Source organism: Lepisma saccharinum, chromosome 11, assembly GCF_977018435.1.
Source record: "Lepisma saccharinum chromosome 11, izLepSacc3.1, whole genome shotgun sequence".
Lineage (NCBI taxonomy): Eukaryota > Metazoa > Arthropoda > Insecta > Zygentoma > Lepismatidae > Lepisma > Lepisma saccharinum.
This window is the reverse complement of record NC_139239.1, coordinates 84,320,109-84,339,716: the sequence shown is the minus strand read 5'-3', so window position 1 is coordinate 84,339,716 and position 19,608 is coordinate 84,320,109.

Genomic DNA, 19,608 nt, shown 5'->3' with positions numbered 1-19,608 from the left:
GATGCACCACATGACCACACACCGCACATTACACCACTCTAGAACGTAGTGCATACGGTGCAGACACAAAATACAAATACTCGACACCAAATCAACAAAGTAGACGAGCCAGTGTTGCATCTTGTAACCAACTAGAAGCGTTAGTGTAGAGAAAGTCAAAAAGTGCAGGGAACTAGACCGAGCCACTGACTATATATTTAATCAATTAATACTGTTGACGTGATACAAAGAGGTGAGTCATTCAAGTCCATAAGATAAATAACTTCGTTCTCTTCCTGCTGGATGACGCAAATGTGTGCAAATGATGTGAAATACCGTTTCCTGTATTTGTAATTACGAAACATTTTATAATGTATCCCACCAGTACTTAGCTCTGTGGTATCCACTTTTGAAATTCCAACCCTCCACCCCCCCCCAACCGAAAAAATATCCTGCGAGCGCTAATGGCTTGCAAGTACAACCCCCCCCCCCCCCCCACAAATACATACATATATGAGTACACACAATCGCACACAAATTTACAAACATACCGGTGCTTTACGTATTCTATTTAGAGGAACCTGTTCCGTAATCGATATTCCGTATTGTACATACGAGACCTCGAAAAAGTGCATTTTCTATTCTGTATATACGCAGCCATGTGCCATGTGCCATGTGATACAAATCCAAGCCGGCCGGGCAGTAATTGTCGCAGCCTACACAAAGAGTGATGATATCCTTCGGAGAATGTACCACACCAGCAGAGGCTCTTGTAGTTTGAAGGTACTTGGTTCAACTCCTCTCCCTTCGAAAATCATGCATGTTTCAGAGTCCATGTATGTTTTTTCATTACAGGACAAGTTGCGCATCATAGGCAAAATCACAAATTCAAGTGCATCATGGTGACGCAGGACGATCGTTTTGAGCCACGGCCATCTCTATTCCAAGGGAGGGCGGAGTGTTCAATTTGGCAACACACTATGTTCTTACTCGGAAGAGTGGTGTAGCGTTGTCGCCTTGTAAATACTCGCTGAGGCACATAGTGGTTCGGATCCCACTTTAAACTGTAGGTCCAATCCCAATTAGCCTTACTGTGCATAAAGTGGACTTAAAACACCAATTCAATCAATGCAATCAAATCTTACTCGGAAGATACATAAGAGAATGAACGTACGGACGTAGGAAGGTATTTTTTTTCCTTAACCTATACACAGTGTGCGAAGTAACGGGGGAGGGGATGCCGGCGATTTCCCTCTCAAAAAAATATTTTATCCCCGGCAATAGATAAGCATTTTTATCCCTGACAGGGAATTTTTTATCCCCCTCAAAGAAATTTGAAAGCACATTCTTAACTATGTAACGAACACAATTGGAAAATCATTGTGTATGAAAGAAGCAACCGATAACCCCTACGAGTCGAGATAACAGCAATAGTAAGTTATCACATGAAACTTGTAGGTTCGTTAGATGAACATTAAGTTTGAACTTGGCAATATAAATGTTGTCAAGTTTTCGTTGTTACTAGTTCCTTAGCTTTTGTGTATGAGTTTGAATTTTCTGAGAATGTTAGTATACTGCTGTTTCTAAATTACGTGTAAATGTTATCATCAGATTTAATGAGTTAGGTTAGAAAAAAACAGTATGTTTTTAAGTTGGTAAACATAGGATACATCGGATGTTCTGAGCAACACTCTAACATTTCAAGGTGTTTTCCGTACTTTTCACATGTGGTAAATCATCAAGTTTAATAAATGTCCAATATTGATGCCATTAATAAAATAGTTTCAATTATCATTTGGAAAATAAATCAGAAACGTCCAAGAAACATAACTATAACATAGAGGCAGACTAATTTAAAACATGTTTCTGTAAAAAGAAAATTCCGTGCTCAGAAAAGTTGTGTGCATAAGGCACCACACGCTAAGCTTTAAAGTTAGGGCCTGTTTAAACGAAAGCATTTTTCCTTTGCATTTTTGTTATCATTTATGGCAACTTTACATATCACACGCAGCATGTAACGTTTCCAATAATGCGTAGTTTTGCAGAGCCCTTATTTCATTTGGTAGCATTTGGGAATGACATTCCAAACTCTTCCATAAATATTAAAATAATGGAAGATCTAACACACTAACTTTACGTTTTAAAAGTAAGGTCTGCAAAATAGTTGTGAATGGGCTTGTATTACAGTCAGGGTGTAAAATAAATCTTATGTACGTACATATCTATAAATGTAATAAAACCTGTGAGGGTTAAACCGGACACTGTGGCCGAGTGGTTAGCACATCGCGCTGCGACACCAAGGGTCCCGGGTTCGAATCCCGCTCGGGTTTGGTTGTTTGTCCATTCATCAATTTCATTATTTCATCAATCATCTCCATCTTCGCAAATTAGCCAAGAGGCACAAAACGCGAAGTAAAATAAACTAAATCAATCAATCAATTGTAACGGTTACGAGGACTTTATTAAAATTAATAATTTCATGTTAGACAACTCACTTTCCATTAACAGTTAAAATGTATGATAATTACTTTGTACGATATTAATTATATTTTATGTTTTTCATTAGCCGGCTCCCGTGGCGGAGTGGTTAGCACGTCGCGCTACAACGCCAGGGGTCCTGGTCTGGGTCCCGGCCTGGGCATGGATGTTTGTAAGTGTGCATTCATCAATTTCATCAGATCATCACTCATCCACATCTTCGGAAATTAGCGAAAATTGGCAAAGAAAGCGAAGTAAAATAAAGCAAATCAATCAATCAATTAATCATTTCCGCTAAACGCTGTATAAATTATGTAATATTTGGAATTCTGACGTTGCTTAGCAAGGAAAATTAATAGTCATTTAATAGCAATGCATATAACGAAAACTGAATACAGACAATAGAGAACTGCATTTAGTAGTTATTTTACCGATATATAAACCCACAGAAGTTATATCTTCACCTTCGTGTTGTATTTCAAAAAAATTATGAACTAATTCGAATTGTGAAGAATGATTACGATCCTTACAAACTGCATTTCAAATGTTCACTCATTCAATTCGAAAACCTAAATTTATTCAATTTTTAACATAATATTCTATCGGAAAATTGGCAAAAATATATTTTTGCCATTGGTAATAAGATAATTATGCATAGAAATCAGAGATTCTCTGTGGAGAGGCTATCCGGAAATGATATTTACCTGATGTTTATTGTGAGGCAAGAAAAAAATATTTACTCGCAAGTCCTATCCAATTGAATGTTCAATTTAGCTCTCTATATATTGTAGCAAAATATTGTTTTTAAAGATTTTTTCTAGGTATAATTTTAGAAGGTCTGTTAATTTTCATTCTTAAATAGCTTCAATTTTCTTTTCTTTGGTGATAACTGTAGACATTTAACTTAGTTCTTTCGTAGTTTATCAATATTTGTTTTTTGCGATCAGGCATGTTCTTGAACTGCTTGTTTCATTTTGCCGTTTGCTGTTTCTATAATAACACAAATTGTATAACTTCTGACTCTTCTTATTTTTCCTATGTTTTGTTTCGTTCGAATTATCCTTAAGTAAAACGTAGCTTATCTAATTCTTCCTAAGTGTCGTTGTGCACCTAATTCTCCTTAGCACTTCGTCATTTCCCTTGCTTCGCAGTTCACTATCAACGCCTGTCTACGAAGATATCCCTGAAACCAGTTGAATATGAGAGACAATTGATATCCTGCTGCAGACGAATCAGGTCAGAAGGCGACGAGCAACAGATCTTCCGACGCTCACAGTCAGGTAACATAACCTTTCTGTTTTCCAGCGAGGCACTGCCGTGCGTTACTTCAACGAGGCCCATTGAAAACACTTACGTCTGCTTAAGACAACACTCGAGTGTCTCGTCGTCTTTTCACAATCTGAGTGAAATGGAAGCGGAATGATGAAGTGATTCTTGAAAATCTGCAAAAAGCAGCTTCGGAACGTTACCATATATTAAGGAACCGTTGCAACCAGGAAGTGGAGATTTAACCATTTGTTCGTAATCTGAGAAAATGCCGTTAGGAGTCGAACACGAAGCGGGACAAAAAGCGTTCGAATGTGGGACGGGGGAAAAGCTCCCACATCGCAAATATTGACCAATGCTTCGATCATCTGGTTGACTACTCCTAACACTTTTTTACTTCCACGGTTGCTGGGAATCGAAAGGATGTATTGTTAAAAAACAGAGCTCTTCAATTTTCGAGAACGACTCCTTAATCCGAGTGTGATGTCAGCGAGGCTGTTCCCACGCACTTGAAACCTCCACTCCTCACGACCAGGAAGACGAATCCTTTCTAATGGAAGCAGAGCTCCAGAGTGTCCGTACGTTCAGAAGGACATGGAATTTCTACCTTTCACTGGAAAACTATGCTATCGTACACATTTGAACAATTGTTGTTAAATAACTTAAGTTTTAACAGAGAATGCCAATTTTATGTTTTTGATTATTATAGCTCTTGTCTACTTTTACGGCAGCCACTCAACATGGTGGCAAGGGAAGTGGCGAGCGGGGAATACGCCGGAGACCAAAAAGACAACAGCTGTGGCGCCGAGAGATACGACGTGGCGTGAGGAAGTGCTACGCGCACCTCGTTCTACAGGCTGCCGTGTTTCTCATCGCGTTGGATTGGTCACTTCCCCGTTCCCAACTTCCCTTGGCAGAATGTAGGGCAACCGTCGTAAGACTGGATGCAAGCTTTAAGAGCAGAGAGTGCGAATATATATATATATATATCGGGCCTTCCCGATGGCGTAGTGGTCCCTGGTTCGATACCCGGTGGAGGCACGTAGTGGTTCGGATCCCACATTAAATTGTAGGTCCAGTCCTGATTAGCCTTACTGTGCATAAAGCGGACTTAAAACTCAAACTCACTCACTCACGAATATACAGTATGTACCGTTCTTCAAGATGTCCTGAGATACATCAATGCATCGGATTTGGATGAACACTGAAAATCAAAATACTATGGTTATTTTCAACCTGTTTTGATTGATTGTGTCAATTAATCGAGTTACAATGCATTTAACAGGTTTGTCACATTTATGTTAGCTTTTCTTACCTGCATGCGGACAATAGCTACACGTTTTGTTTGCCCGCACGTTGTGTGTGTCCGTAAAGTTTTTAGAGCACCTAGATTATTAGAATGTCCTTCTGAGCCAAAGATTTCTTAACTTAATGTATAAGAAAATTACATAAACTACCACCTTTAAATCTGAGAGGATCCGTTTCACTTAAGCATCACTTCCTGGAATGAAGTTCTCCAAACGGTGAGGGAGTGTCCTGCTCACGTTTTCTCCCATGTAAACATTGGAATTACATCAGGAAGTTCATGTTCTGGCGATCAGGGTCTCCTCTGCAATAATCGCCTTGTCGATCGGCCCCGCACGCGATATTCTTTCATTGATTACATCTCATTAAACTTGGCTGAAGGTTGCTATTACAGGCCAATCTGGAGGAACCACCCAAGATGTTTATTCATAAGAAATAACCGATTGTTGAGCGGAGGTGGACTCATATGATTTCGTGTTGCGATAAAGTAAACAGCAGGTAACATACTTGTTATAAATATGCGACCGCTTTACTTGTTACTTAATCATCCGGGGTCTCTCCGTGTTCTCTATGAGGAAGGTATTTCAAAGAACGCCAAAATAACTTGCTGCTAACAATAATGCATGTGTTATGAAGGTCTAAGGAAGGTGGTAATACCGTGTAGCATCATTCTGCATTCACATCTTTACAGAAATTGGTTTTATGCGGTGATATTTTTATTATATCTTAAAAGAAGACAGTTGAGGAATACGAAAGAAAACTAAGTTCTCCTACCTCTTACAGAATAATTCCTGAAGACAAGTGGAGTCGTTAATTGCCAGAGTGAAGAACTCGATTCACATCCATTCTGTTTAAACTCCCCGATAGTAAAACAGTTCAGTTTCTAAGTTTGTTTCAGTTTATTAAAATTCATTTTTGTAATAAAAAATATTGGTGACGATAATTTGGTAACTGGGTTAACACTGGGAACAGAATCCCACTTGATGTGTCACATTAAGTGGGATTGTATTTTTTTCCGTTTTCAAAAGTAGCCCATTGCATGCATTTCTTTTCCCATGTTAGGCAACTGGTGCCGTTACGAGAGAGTTCCGGCATGGTGACGGGTAGTGCCATATATCTTGGAACATATGCATAAGTTCATATGGACTTTTCATTCCTCGTCCTGTCAACAATCACCTCCTGAAATTTGTTCCCATTATTTAGAATCACCCTGTATACTGAAATTAGATGTAATACTTTTATTTCCTAATTTCAAAACCAGAAATTGTGGGTTATAATTCATCAATTAGCAATAAATGCACCATATGATGTCCATAATATTGAATGAAGGAGTGCATATGACTCAGCAGTATACATATAAGGCTTATAACATGAAGCACGATAATATGCTGTCGGATTATCAGCTAGATAATTTCCTGACTGGATTGAAGACAACAGTCCTTGAAGATGAGTATGATATGAACCCTCGAAATCTCAGAAACGTTTGCAATACTTAAATCATCCTGAAACAACCTCATTTCAATCGGAAATCTCACATATATTACAAGAATATTCAGTTCACTTAAGATTAGACCACAAGCGCATGGGTGTCCGTCCACCAGAAAACAAAGTTGCATCCTCGATGAGCTCGTTACATCGGAAGTTCTGGGTGATATATTCATTAATTATAACCATTGTCTAGATTAGTCAAATGATTAAAAAAATCAAACAATTTCATTTTTTTTTAGATTTTAATGTGTTGAATATAATTGTCTTTCCATTAATATCCAGTTCATCTTGCATAAAAAAGCCTTACAACACGACGCTGCGATCTAGAGATTTCTGTGCCCGGCGGAGAATATTTTTTTCGAACCAGCTACACCGATTCCCTGATCTATCTGCTTGTGTAAATGTTCCGATTATAATTTACATTTTTTATGTGTATTCACTTGTAAACAACTCTCTGGCCCTGTAAGGAGCCTGTAACAAAATTGGCATTCATTCTGTCTTAAGTGTGCGCACCTCAACAACAAAAATATTTGGTTTCTTAATTGTAGCAGAAACCCTTCGACAAAAAAGTTCAAAATTTTCGCCATTTGGCATTATTTATTTCTTTGTTGTATTGGATAATTTGCAACGCGTTACTCTACAGTGTATTGAGTAAAGACAATCTTCAATTTTAGCGTTTCTAATTTAACAACATTGTAAAAATGATACACATGTGCTTTAGGGAGATTCACAGAAAACTAACACATTTCTTGCCTAATTTATTTCAACAAGAATGTTAAGAATGTTGCTAAACACAATTTGTTATACCACAAATGTAGAGTATATTTGGGAGATTAATACCCTCTACAGCAAATGCTGAAAATGTCCTCCCTGCTGCTCCAAGCACAACGGAACACGTCGTTCCATGTTACTGGTCGCTCATTAGAGAACGCTGTTGTCAATACAATTGATCTCGTGTACAATGTTCTGCTTCAAATCGTCCAAAGTCTGGGGGCTTGTGGCGTAAACCCTGTCTTTTAAGTTACCTCATAAGAAGAAGTCCGGGGTTTCAAATCCGGAGATCTCGGTGGCCACAGGTTCTTGGAAATTATCCGGTCGTCAAAAACACTTTCAATGAGCTCCATGGAGTTGTTCGATGTATGGCATGTGGCACCGTCTTGTTGAAAATATCCTTGACTCAGCTCTATCCTTTACTCAGCTCTGTGTCATTCAGTTGCTCAACAAACACCATGAAAATACTGTATCCTTGCAATGAATGAGCCAGTTTCAGCGACGAAAGCTACCAAATTCTGCACAACTGCTTACTCTCCTGAGGTTATATGAATCTCCCAGATGTCCTGCGTCATGTGAAACTAACTTAGAGAATTACGAGGTATACTTGATTCAATAAAACGGGAAAGAAATGTGTTAGTTTTTTATGAATCACCATTTTATAATAGAACACAATAATGGCTGACATCATTCAACACTGAGAATAGGTTTATGTCTCTTAATGCAGCTGTGGTATATACCTTCATTAACTTTATAAAATACCCTTGCATATACTTTTTAGACACCACGTGCGATAAGATTCTTGTAGAAAGCGGATTCTAAAGCGAAGCGGACAAGAATATTTTTGGATTGATATATTTAAAAACTGACAATAACATTAACTATGAATTAATAGGACACCAATGCATCCACTGGCCGTCGCATTTCTCCAAATGTTTCTCTCTTTGTTCATTCGCCGTCTGGGGCTACTGCCTCCAAGCCCTCCCTCCCCCTCCCTCATAAATGCAAGAAATGAGTACAGAAGAAAGGAGAAGACGGAAAATGTAAGAGAGTACAGTCAGTTCAGTAAACGAAGGATTTTTGTAGGAACTAATTAGAGGAAAGCTGAATTTTGGTGTATTGGTGAATTCTCTAGTGTTTGCTGATGAAAATTAACTAGATTTTCAACATTAGTTGCAGAATGTCACAGACCCCTCTAAATAGCTTGCGTATGTGTACATAAAATGAAGAATATTTTCTAAGAGGATTAGATATATTACACTCTGTCCCGGGAAACTTTGGAGCAAGAGAAACGAAAACAAGTAGGACTCGAAAGGGTTCGACCAATGAGTGCCAATGAGTGTGTGAGTGCATGGAGGGAAACGCGACCTCAGCTACCAGCTGTTTGCAGCAGCGTGCACGGCTATTCCGGTCCACTCGCTTTCTCCCCTTCTCTACCGTTGTGCGCGGCGCTGCTCCCCAGATTCCCGATACAAACTGTAACTAGGCTACGAAAAAGTACTTGAAACAATGATGTGTAGAGTTCAACAATATGAGAATGGCAGACAAGAATGATATTTTTCTGAGGTAAGTAATGCAAATATTTGCATGCAGGTCACTGTAATATTTTCAAAATAAGACAATTAAAATTGTATATTCTATCCATCTACAGCACATAGGCTATTTTAAAATGTTACAAAATAATAAAAAATGTTATTTAAATTAGCACATGTGAACAAAGAACATCAAAATGTGTGCATTTTTGCTGAACGCAGTGAGAGAAGGCGAGTGAAAGCGCACACTCGCTTTCAAACTTTACCCGCTACAGGACAAATTTCAGTAGCAAACTTGTCATTATTGGTGCCAAATGAAAGATATATTTATACTCTACAACTCTTATTCGAATGATTTTCTAAAATTATCATTCGTAAGTGCCAAAAAAAAGTAAGTATAAGAAAAAATTACACTTTTTGATTTTGGCTTAAAATTACTCAAAAACCATTGGGAATTTTTAAAACCTGAAGTGGACCAAATTTATAGAGAGTAATATTGGCACTGAAATTGAAAAAGTCCCAATATGTCCACTAGTTTCAGAGATATGGACGTTTTTCTAAAGCACTCTGTTTCCTGGACTAGTATTACCTACTAGAGAAAAACGCTAATTGTAAGTAGTCCTCTTGACGCTTGCAAGCATTAGTGTTAATGTAAGGAGTAAAACTGAAGAGTGTGTTTCTTTGAATGTTTCTATTGCTCTAATACTAAATTTATATGTAAAGTTATCTTTTAATATTATAAATCAGTTCAAAATCTTTGTATCAGAATCTGAATGGCTACACAGTTAGAGTCTACCTTAAAAGAAAGAAGATAAATGAAAAGGAACAATTTTGTACAGAAAATCTTATCTTTCCAAATAGATAGAGAATACTTTGTGAATAATATATCTTATAAAATTCCCAGATATTGCTAGAGGAATCTCTCAAAACGGCCAGATATTTAATAGCTGAACTTGTGGAGAACTACAATATGAAGTTATGATGAAGAATAAGATTATAGGATTTATTGTATTAATTACTCATAAGTATGTATTCAATTTTTCTAATTTTGTATTTCCTATTTTGACAAGGTGATGTACCGTGCTCATCACTTACATAAATATAATAATAAATATAACACTATCTGTTGAACGAAAAGAAAGAAGCAAGAAACTTTCACTGACGCAGCGTCCTGTTCCACTCCCAACCGCAGCAATTAGTGAAATTCTCATCATCCTCTTGTCCTCACGGAGGAAACGAAATTTAATCATGTACTTCATCGTCTATTTTCAGTGACAAAGCATGATCCTCTCCCCTTTTGGTGGTTGGCTGCCCCATCAACCTTGGGCGCCAAGTGAAGCCGAAGTGGATGCAGTCCATCGGCTGGCCCTCTTGCCAGCACGTTGTGCCGTGGTCGAAGGCATTTTCTGCTTGGTTTGTTCCCGAAGCTGCAAGAGGCTCGTGCCTTGTTCTGAATCTCTGCTGATCCTGGCAGGTGGGGCCTTCGGCTAATGGACCGGAAGCTATTATTGGTACTTCTCCGCTTTCCTCTGCACAACAATCGATTTGAAACATGTTATCATCACCGATTCTAGTTGAAGATGACGCCATCGCTACCTCCGGCCTCTTTTGTTTTTCATTTAGAAATTGCAAAGACACATAAACCACAATCTTTCTTTGAAAAGATTCACGATACTTTCCCCATGTAAAGTATGAACTTTAGATCTAATATAGAACAATCATGTCATGGAACTATAGAACTAGTTTGTGTGCTTTTACATAGAATTTTTATTTGCATTTTCTGTCTCTTTAGGTTAATCGTTACGATGAGGATAAATGAGGATTAGATGAAACTGATGAAGACTTCTAACATAAAAATAAAGCATCTTTTTTTAAACACTTCCTTATTTAATTCTTAAAACTAACTCATTCATTCATTGCTTAAAACGATCTAAAACTATCCGCTCTGTGAGGACTAAAATACCCTGACCTAGTAAAAGCTGAGGCTACAAAGGGACACTCAGCACACAGAAGGACAAAACAGCCGTACGGAGGATTATGCTGGCCGTAGGTCCAGACGCCAGAGCCTCTTTGGCCTGCAATATTGCAACCGAGGTGTACTACGTGAAAGTGAGCTTGATTTTCAGGTGCCTTACCAGAAAGTCACCCCTTACATACATACATATATATGTGTATGTGTTTTCCATTCAAGGTGTTCCAAGACAGGAGGTGTAGAACCGTGAAATATCTTCGTAATAATACTAGTAATAATTAAAAAAAATGACTTTGTAGTATCAATATTTACATCTCAAGGCTTTCCGTTCTTACCTGCAAATTGTGTAAATACGTTTCGAAAGGCAACGGGAAGTTCTACAGAAAAATTAAAAATGGTACAAGTAATAGGGGGCAAAAGAAAGCCCCCCTCATCGTGTTCACTCACTCCGTATTAACCACCGTGAGGTTGACATATTGATACAAGAAAGTCACCGAGCAAGGAACAGTACCTGCTCTACTCTACGGTCGGTGCTACTTCATTATGTTATTTAATGAATGGAATATTGAAGAAAATAGAACGAAAAAAGCGAGGGGCACTTTGAGCATCATTATGTTCCCCTTTAATTGCAATTGTTGCAGCGTAGTAGATATTGCTTTATTATTATGAAGTGATTAGTACAAGAGATAGATAGAGAGAGAGAGAGAGAGAGAGAGAGAGAGAGAGAGAGAGAGTGAAACAGAGAGACATAGAAAAGAAGAGAAAACCAAACTGAAAGAGAAGACTTTGCAATGTTCTGGCTGAGTAGCATCTCCCCCCTCCGCAAAAGGTATATATCATTGTTGAGTTATTGCTGCTATCCTTCGTAGTTCTAACTAACTAACTCTCTAGCATTCTTATACCCGAAGGTTCATGGCTGCAGTAAGACAAGTCTTCCATCTGTCCCTATCCTGGGCAAGATCAATCCAATCTTTTTCATTCTTACCGATTTTCTTTAGGTCCATATCAATGTTATCCTTCCATCTTCGTCTTGGTCTCTTACCATTAGGTTTCCCAACAAGAATCCTGTAAACTCTTCTGTCTTCTCCCATTCGTGCCACATGGCCTGCCCATCTAAATCTTCTTGAGTTAATTATTCTAATAATATCTGGACATGAATACATATTATGCACTTCTAAATTAGTAACCTTCTCCACTCACTTGTCTCCTCATCCCTTTTAGGCCCAAATATTTTCCTAAGGATCTTATTTTAAAATACTCTCAATTTATATTCCTCTTTCAATGTAAGGGGCCAAGTTTGGCTTCCATGTCATTGGCGTAGGTACGTTGTCAATATAGAAGGGTGTGTGCATTGTGTTCCGTCAACGTTACTTGTTGAAAAGGTAGGAACCGACATGTTAGTTTGAGGGTTGTTCCTAATTTCGTCCCCCGTCGTGTTCCTATTTTCGTCCCCCGTCATGTACCTAATTTCATCCACGAGATCAGCTGCACAAATGTTTCATATGGTTACGCGAAACATGCTCCGGCGCCAAAAACTGTGCGAAATATATATGTGATACTTGCTTGGAAGGTTAAAGGCTCATCTTACAAATAAATAATAACTTAAGTTCATTATATTTCAAGTAAACATAATATTGTTTCTAAGTTGTGCTAACTTTGTGTTTTCAGTTTACTATATTCGACTAATTATGTTCACTTTTGTAATGACCGTCTGTAAGTAACATGAATATCTTGGCAAATCATTATCTCCCTCATTTTTCCGACCTTGTTTAGGGGACTAAATTTGTCACGCTTTATTTGTCTTCCGACATGCGAGTACTTACGAAATTAATTTGTTTTGATACTAACAACAGATTATATAAACGCTTTGGCTTGGTTTTCAGGTAAAGAGATAGTTAACCAAGGTAATATAAAATTTTGGAGCTCTTTCGTCATATGATATGGTCTCCGGGTACGCAAAAGTGACTAGGGACTCGATCAAACTACTTTCAGCTTATACCAGAACATATGCAGGGTGATACTATCAGTCAAAACTTTTTTTTAGGTTGTTAATACATTATGTAGAAAGCATTGTATAATGGTAACTATTACATGGAATGAAAACTAATTCTGTACCATTCATGTTTTAGGCAACTGAACATGCCACCGACGTTTGGCACAAAGGAGCGAGGTACGAGGTATGGAAATCGGTAGTTGAAGTCCAGCGTTGGTGGAGAGCTGAGAATGGTCGAAATGCAACGCTGAATCCCAAATTTATCAAGAAATATCTCAGTAAATTGATGAGGACAGGTTCTGTGTTGGATGCGCGACATACTGGTCAACCGTCAACGTCACGATCGGAAGATAATATTGCATACCTGAGTGAAATGTTTGAAAGAAGCCCTAAAAAGTCCATCCGTCAGGCCAGCAGACTATTGAGAAAAGTATTAAATTTCCGTTCCTGGAAGCTTCATCACGTCCAGCAAATCTCTCCCGAGGACTATGACCACCGCAAGGAATCTGGAATTTGCAGAAATCATGGTCGGATGGAAAGAAGATAAGATTTCCATATCCCGTATCTCGTTCTTGCTCGATCTTCTGTGCTAGCGTTGGTGGCATGTTCAGTTACCTAAAACATGAATGGTACAGAATTTGTTTTCGTTCCCTGTGATAGTTACCATTAAACAATAGTGTCTACATTATTCATTACCAACTTTAAAATAGGTATTGACTTATCAGACACACTGTATACACAACTGTTGGTGTAAGGATTGAACACGCACAGCGATTCATACACACAGTTCTCACGAAAAAAGCTCTCTACGTCCATGTGGATTCAAACACTCCACATACCGGAAGGAATGCAAATGAGATGCTAATTTGTGAAATGACATCCGTTGAAAGAGTGTGCGAAACAGACAAACAGTTCCGCTTAATCAATCATCAGTTGCAAATCCCAAATCGCTGATTTAATCACTTTTACCACTGACTCAGAATCAGACCAATGCATCCCTGCCGGGGCATATTTACACTCTTTGTACAGGAGTACGAAAGAGCCAGTGGATATTTTCTATATGCGCTAACTGAACAACTCCAGCTTTGCATTTGAAAGTCATGAAATATTTATGACACAGAACACTGGACCATATAATGATCGGCTTTCCCACTTTATGTAAGGACATAGTGTTCCCCTCCACCCGAACGTTGGGCGGCCTACTTAGAAATTCATCACGTTTACCCATTCGGCATATGGCGTCTAACAGCCAACAGGTAGCAACAATGTTGTTCCTTGCAACTGGTGAAATTTGAAAGAGTCAACGTTTGAATGTGCTCATGGTCTGTCTATAAAAGCGTATATCCGGGCTCCGTGGCGGAGTGGTTATCACAGCCCGTACGGCGCCAGCGGTCCCGGATTCGAATCCCGACCTGATCATGGGTGTTCCTTGTGAATGTCCCCTCATCAGTTTCATTATATCATCTCTCATCCTCATCGTCGCGATTAGCAAAAACTGGCAGAAAAGCGATGCGTAAATCAACAATTAATAAAAGTTAAATCGTCAATGGAAAGCCATGTTTTCACCAGTGGATACTCTCCAGCATTATCTTCAAGTTTCCACCTCATAGGTATCTCAATCTGAACATTTATCTGATCTCTTCATGCTATTGTCACGTGGCTTCGTGAATTTTTGTAGATAGCTCTTTGCATTTTCTCGAACGTACATATCGTATTTATTCCATTATTTTATTTTCGGTGTTGAAGACAACGATCCACTGGGAATTCTAAACAAGCATAACTGTATTGCGTTAGATTAATCTATAGATAATGATGATTATTATATTATCTGAGACAAGATTCCAGTCTTTATTCTTGCCAGTTTCATATAATCATGTTTCGCTGTTATGGCTGATCTGCCCAACATAGTCAGATTGGACAGACGTTCACCATACTGGACCAGGCGAGAATTTCCGTTTCACCTAATCTCATCTGAAGAGGAAGTTATCAGTGATGGAGATATGTATCTGCAGGTGTCTGTTGTATAGAAGTCGAACGTCATAGGAATCGCTATTCGATGAATGAGGATCAATGTTGCACTCTCTGTGCTTCTGTGGAGAACGATGCTGTAGGCCAATCCCCTGCACATTCGAATTTTACATGATTAAGAGAACAAACAGAGAGCTAGCCGGACGAATTGCAAGGAAGACGAACTGGAGAGGACATGGTACGACGATTTTTGGAACATGGAATGTTAGAGGGATAAATGGTAAAGAATGTCAGTTAGTTAAGGAAATCATAGAGACAAAAATATAAAATCTAGCCCTGGCAGAAACTAAGAAAAATGGTAAAGGAATAGAAGAAATAGATGAAGAAGCAGTAGAAGAAGAACTCAAAAAATGTGAACACATTCCTGGAATATTTTGATCAAATTTTGATTGACATTTTTGTTCTGTTTGCAAGTTGTTTTCTTGCCGCTGGTAAAAACCTGGGTTAAAAATATCCAAGAAGGAAGTTGCTTCTTAAGTCCGTATTTTAATTGTTTCAATGCATGTAAATAATAATACCTTCAATGATTAACCTAATTTTATTAAGTTTGAACATTTTTATTTCTTTACGCAAAGATAAAGTTGAGAAAATCTATAGATGGGAAAGTTTTACCCATGCAGGTGTCCTTACGTATTAAACACTATACGCAGTTACAATTTTGTTATTCTTGACCATTCTGTGACAGAAAATGCCATCGCATTGATATGCAGAAGTTGATTGTTTAGGGGCCGGGAGATAAGCTGTTTGAAATTTGCGTTGCAGGCGAAATTGTTCCTAGCTTCTCAGTACAGTTCTGTTCGTTTTAGCGTTGAGGTATATTTTTTCTGTGTAATTTAAGTGCGTGTGTGTGCGTTTGTCCACTCTCATAGATATCATCAGCGTTAGTTTTCTCTTGTATAATCCCAGTGTGTGTTTGTCTGTGTTTAATAAGATTGTGAGAACATTTAAATGCCTTCCGAAAAATTCACAAACAAATAATTTTTATATGTGACACTTATGTGAAAACCGAATCATGTCGAAACGTTTGTAGGGAATTTATTATTTGTGGGGATCCCTAAAAATAGTCTACAGAAACAATCCCCACACTGTAGATAAACTGAAAGACAATAGAAAAATAGAACGTACAAAAATTACTGAAGAGGAACTTTTGCGCGTCAATCAAAATTTGATCAAAATGTGCCTGGAATGTGTGAATACAGTTGGCAACCACTTTGAACAACCCTTACGTATAACACAGGTTAGTACTATGCAATATATAAAGGTTGCCCAAATCAACGTGAGACTTGTTTTCTTTTATGTAATGATTTATTGGTTGGAATATATGAACATACAGGAAGTAAAAGTGATCCATGGGTTACATATCCTCTACACATAGTCACCTTGTCTGTTGAAGCAAGTGTCCCAGTGCGTCACAAGGGTATGGATACCCTGAGCGAAGATCGTCCGTGGTTGACTGCGGAACCAATCTTCAACGGCGTCACGGACCTCAGCATCGTTGGCGAACCGGCGGCTATTCAGATGTTTTTTTTTTAGTGGCCCGAAGATGTGGTAGTCGGGGTTGTAGGGAGGATGGTCGAGGACTTCCCAGCGGAAACGTCGCATCAGATCACGGCATACCTGTGCAACATGAGGGCGTGCGTTATTTTTGCAACAGAGGAACCCCATTGGACAACATGCCACGTCGCTTTACTCTTGAGGGCCGATTTCACGAAATTCACTACACCATCTGAACACTGTGCTGCGTGACAGACACGCATTCCCATACACATTATTCATACGACGATAAATTTCGGCTCCACTAACACCTTCTGCCTTCAAAAATTGAATAACTGCTCGCTGGCCCGTTTGGACGAATCCATGTTGTGAACGTGTTTCTGCACATGTAAACAACACACTGCGCCGTCAGACCATACCAGGTATGCATACGATGTATGCTTTCTTACATACCACGCCACCTACCAGAGCAAACACAAACCTCTGCGTAGTTAAGCTACGACAAAAGCCTTAGTTTCATTTGGGCAACGCTTAGGCCTATAAATAGAATTTTCTGCATGCTGTAGATATGTGCGTAAAAATAAGCTGGACGTCACGGGTCGAAAATACCGGCATCCGTATCTCGTCGTTCTGCAGTCACGCGTTATCTCAACCAGGAGTCAAAACAAACGGACGGTATTTTCAAATCTGCTTAGTCTATATTTTTGGAGGTCCCGGGTTCGATACCCGGTTGAGGCACAGGATCCCACTTTAAACTGTAGGTCCAGTCTCTATTAGCCTTACTTTGCATAAAGTGGACTTGAAACAACAAATCAACCAATCTATATTTTTGGACATTAGGCAGCGATTAGGCCATCACTTGAGTTTGAGAATGTAGCTTTTCAAACTTTTCTAATTTTTTTTCCTAACGTGCGTTGTTGGTAGGATTTGATTCCAAAAATCAAGTGGTAAATCACCAGCGTTGTGACCACACCAACTGCCCTAAGATTAGATCTTTTGATCTTAAATTTTCACAGCAGTCAAATACCTTGAAGGCAGAAAGACGATTAAGTATGGCGAAATTATATCCAACATTAACGGAACTCTGTAAAATACACTTGGGACAGTGTATTTTAATTGTGCCCTTTATTTTTAATTCAGAGACTGAGTTTAAATTTATGGTATAAAATGCAGTGGTACAAATCAGAAAATAAAAGTTTAACAATTATTTCAAGCCCAGATGTACGAGTGATTACTGAGCCTGCAGTTTAAGCTTGGATCCAAACCATTGCATGTGTGCAATCGACGGAAATCGAACACGGGATTCTTTAATTGCACGGTGAGAAACGGCTACACTATCGGGAAGACTAGAAGTAAAATAACTTGAAATTCACGTTATTTTATCAATTTTCATGTCCCACGACATCGTTCGTCACATTCAATGAAATTCCTTCGCTTGTACATCGTCATCCGAAGACTGAAACCCACAAAAGACCTTGATCGTTCGATAATCTCGCTGAAGGTCGTCTCTGGAAGAACAGACAGACGATCCACTGTACCATATTCCGAAACCACTGATATATCGTCTGATACCTGGCCCAGCCTCAATACTTCACCACAAAGTATAGGGTTGCAAATGGCTTTAGGCGTTTTCTCCAACGCAATGTCGCCGTGCGATTTTTGCTCCACTTGGAACCCTCCTTGCGAGTCAGTAGCATATATCTGATTCATTGCCTTTCTGTATTGCGAAGTCAGCTTTATTTGTATTTTGGCAACTTCATGTCGTTTCTCTACATCTGTAGGTTAATCGTAACCATATAGCACCTTTCTAAGTAGAAGAGGAAATACCCTCTTATCTAAAAATCATTGCCTTGAAGTTAAAAAGAGTTTAAAGGTAAGGGCACGCTAATAAAGCTTCCTCACAGACAGTGGAAACGAATTGCTTTTCTCAAAAAGATTAAATCGTTTACTAAAACACTGTCATCTTCTCCAACATGGATTATAAATGGTTGGGAAGGTGAAGAAAGTAAAATCGGCTTATTATTCTCAAATGTTAAAACTTAAAACAGCATTACATACAAAATACATTTGGGGAATTAGATAAGGATACCTGACTTCTTAGCGCGTTACACTAACATGCAAGCAGTTTGCTTTATATTCCATCAGTTGTGATTGTACATTTTTTCAAGAAGTGAAACAAACACATCGTTTAGGGAAGATATGCAAATAGCTTCACAACTAGCTTTAGGATTCTAATCATCAAAAGTAAAACGTCGTATCCTTTGTTCATGATTGGCAATTAGGAAGGCTGGGTCTTGCACTCGGAATCTTTAGGGACGAGTTCGGAAGTCCAGGACTCGTCCACTCAGTGCCGGATCTACAACCTGCAAATCCCCGCAGTGCGGGGTGGCCCGGAGACAAGTAAGCCTTTAGGGGGGCCTTCAGCCATTGACATACTAGAGGGTTCGTATATGCGCATATAAAAAATAAACGAAGTTACTCAGAGGTACAGAAACGAATACAATATCACAGGTAAAGTTCCCTGTGCGTGTATCACCGTGTCATGAACACCCCCTCCCCTCCCATACGGTACCATTTGATTTGATGCTGGGTATACCGTGGATCAGCTTTTTGCGGGGACAAAGCCGGAAAAATTCCGACCTTATATCAAATCAGGCTACAATTTCATGAGAAAATAGTGTCATATATGTATATCACATCACCACCGGTGTCGAAACCGGGAGGGAGGGGCAGAGGAGCCCAGGCCCATCCAGTTCTCGTTTGACCCCTTATAAGGGGTCCAATGCATATCTTCCAACATATTACATAACTTTTGCACACAGAAACTTCACACACAACAGGTGGGAAATTACGCAGGATTCTGTTCTGAAATGGGCAGAATCAATAATGTGGGACTATCACTCAGTTTGAGTGTCTTTCTTGTGCTTGTGCGTTTACTATTTCAGTTCCTTTTTCAAACTGACAATGAATTAAGGAAAACGCATGGCATATTATGAATGAATATGTGCGAGAATAGAGGAAGAAGCATGGGAATACTGCAGTCTTCATGCTCTTGAATGAGCCAGTTCATTGCAAAATAGGCTCCTTTGTTTCCCTTCGGAAATGTCAAAAATCGCTCGCCCAGGTGAAAATTTTATCTTGGGACTTCCTTTTTTATGTAAATATGTGTGAAGATATTAAACTCCTATTAGGGATCGTAAGAATAAGTATTATAAACAGAATATGATAAAAAATTCTCAGTCAAAAGTTACATGTAAAGTATTATGTCGTATAATTACATAATCACAGTAGTGCAGTGAATT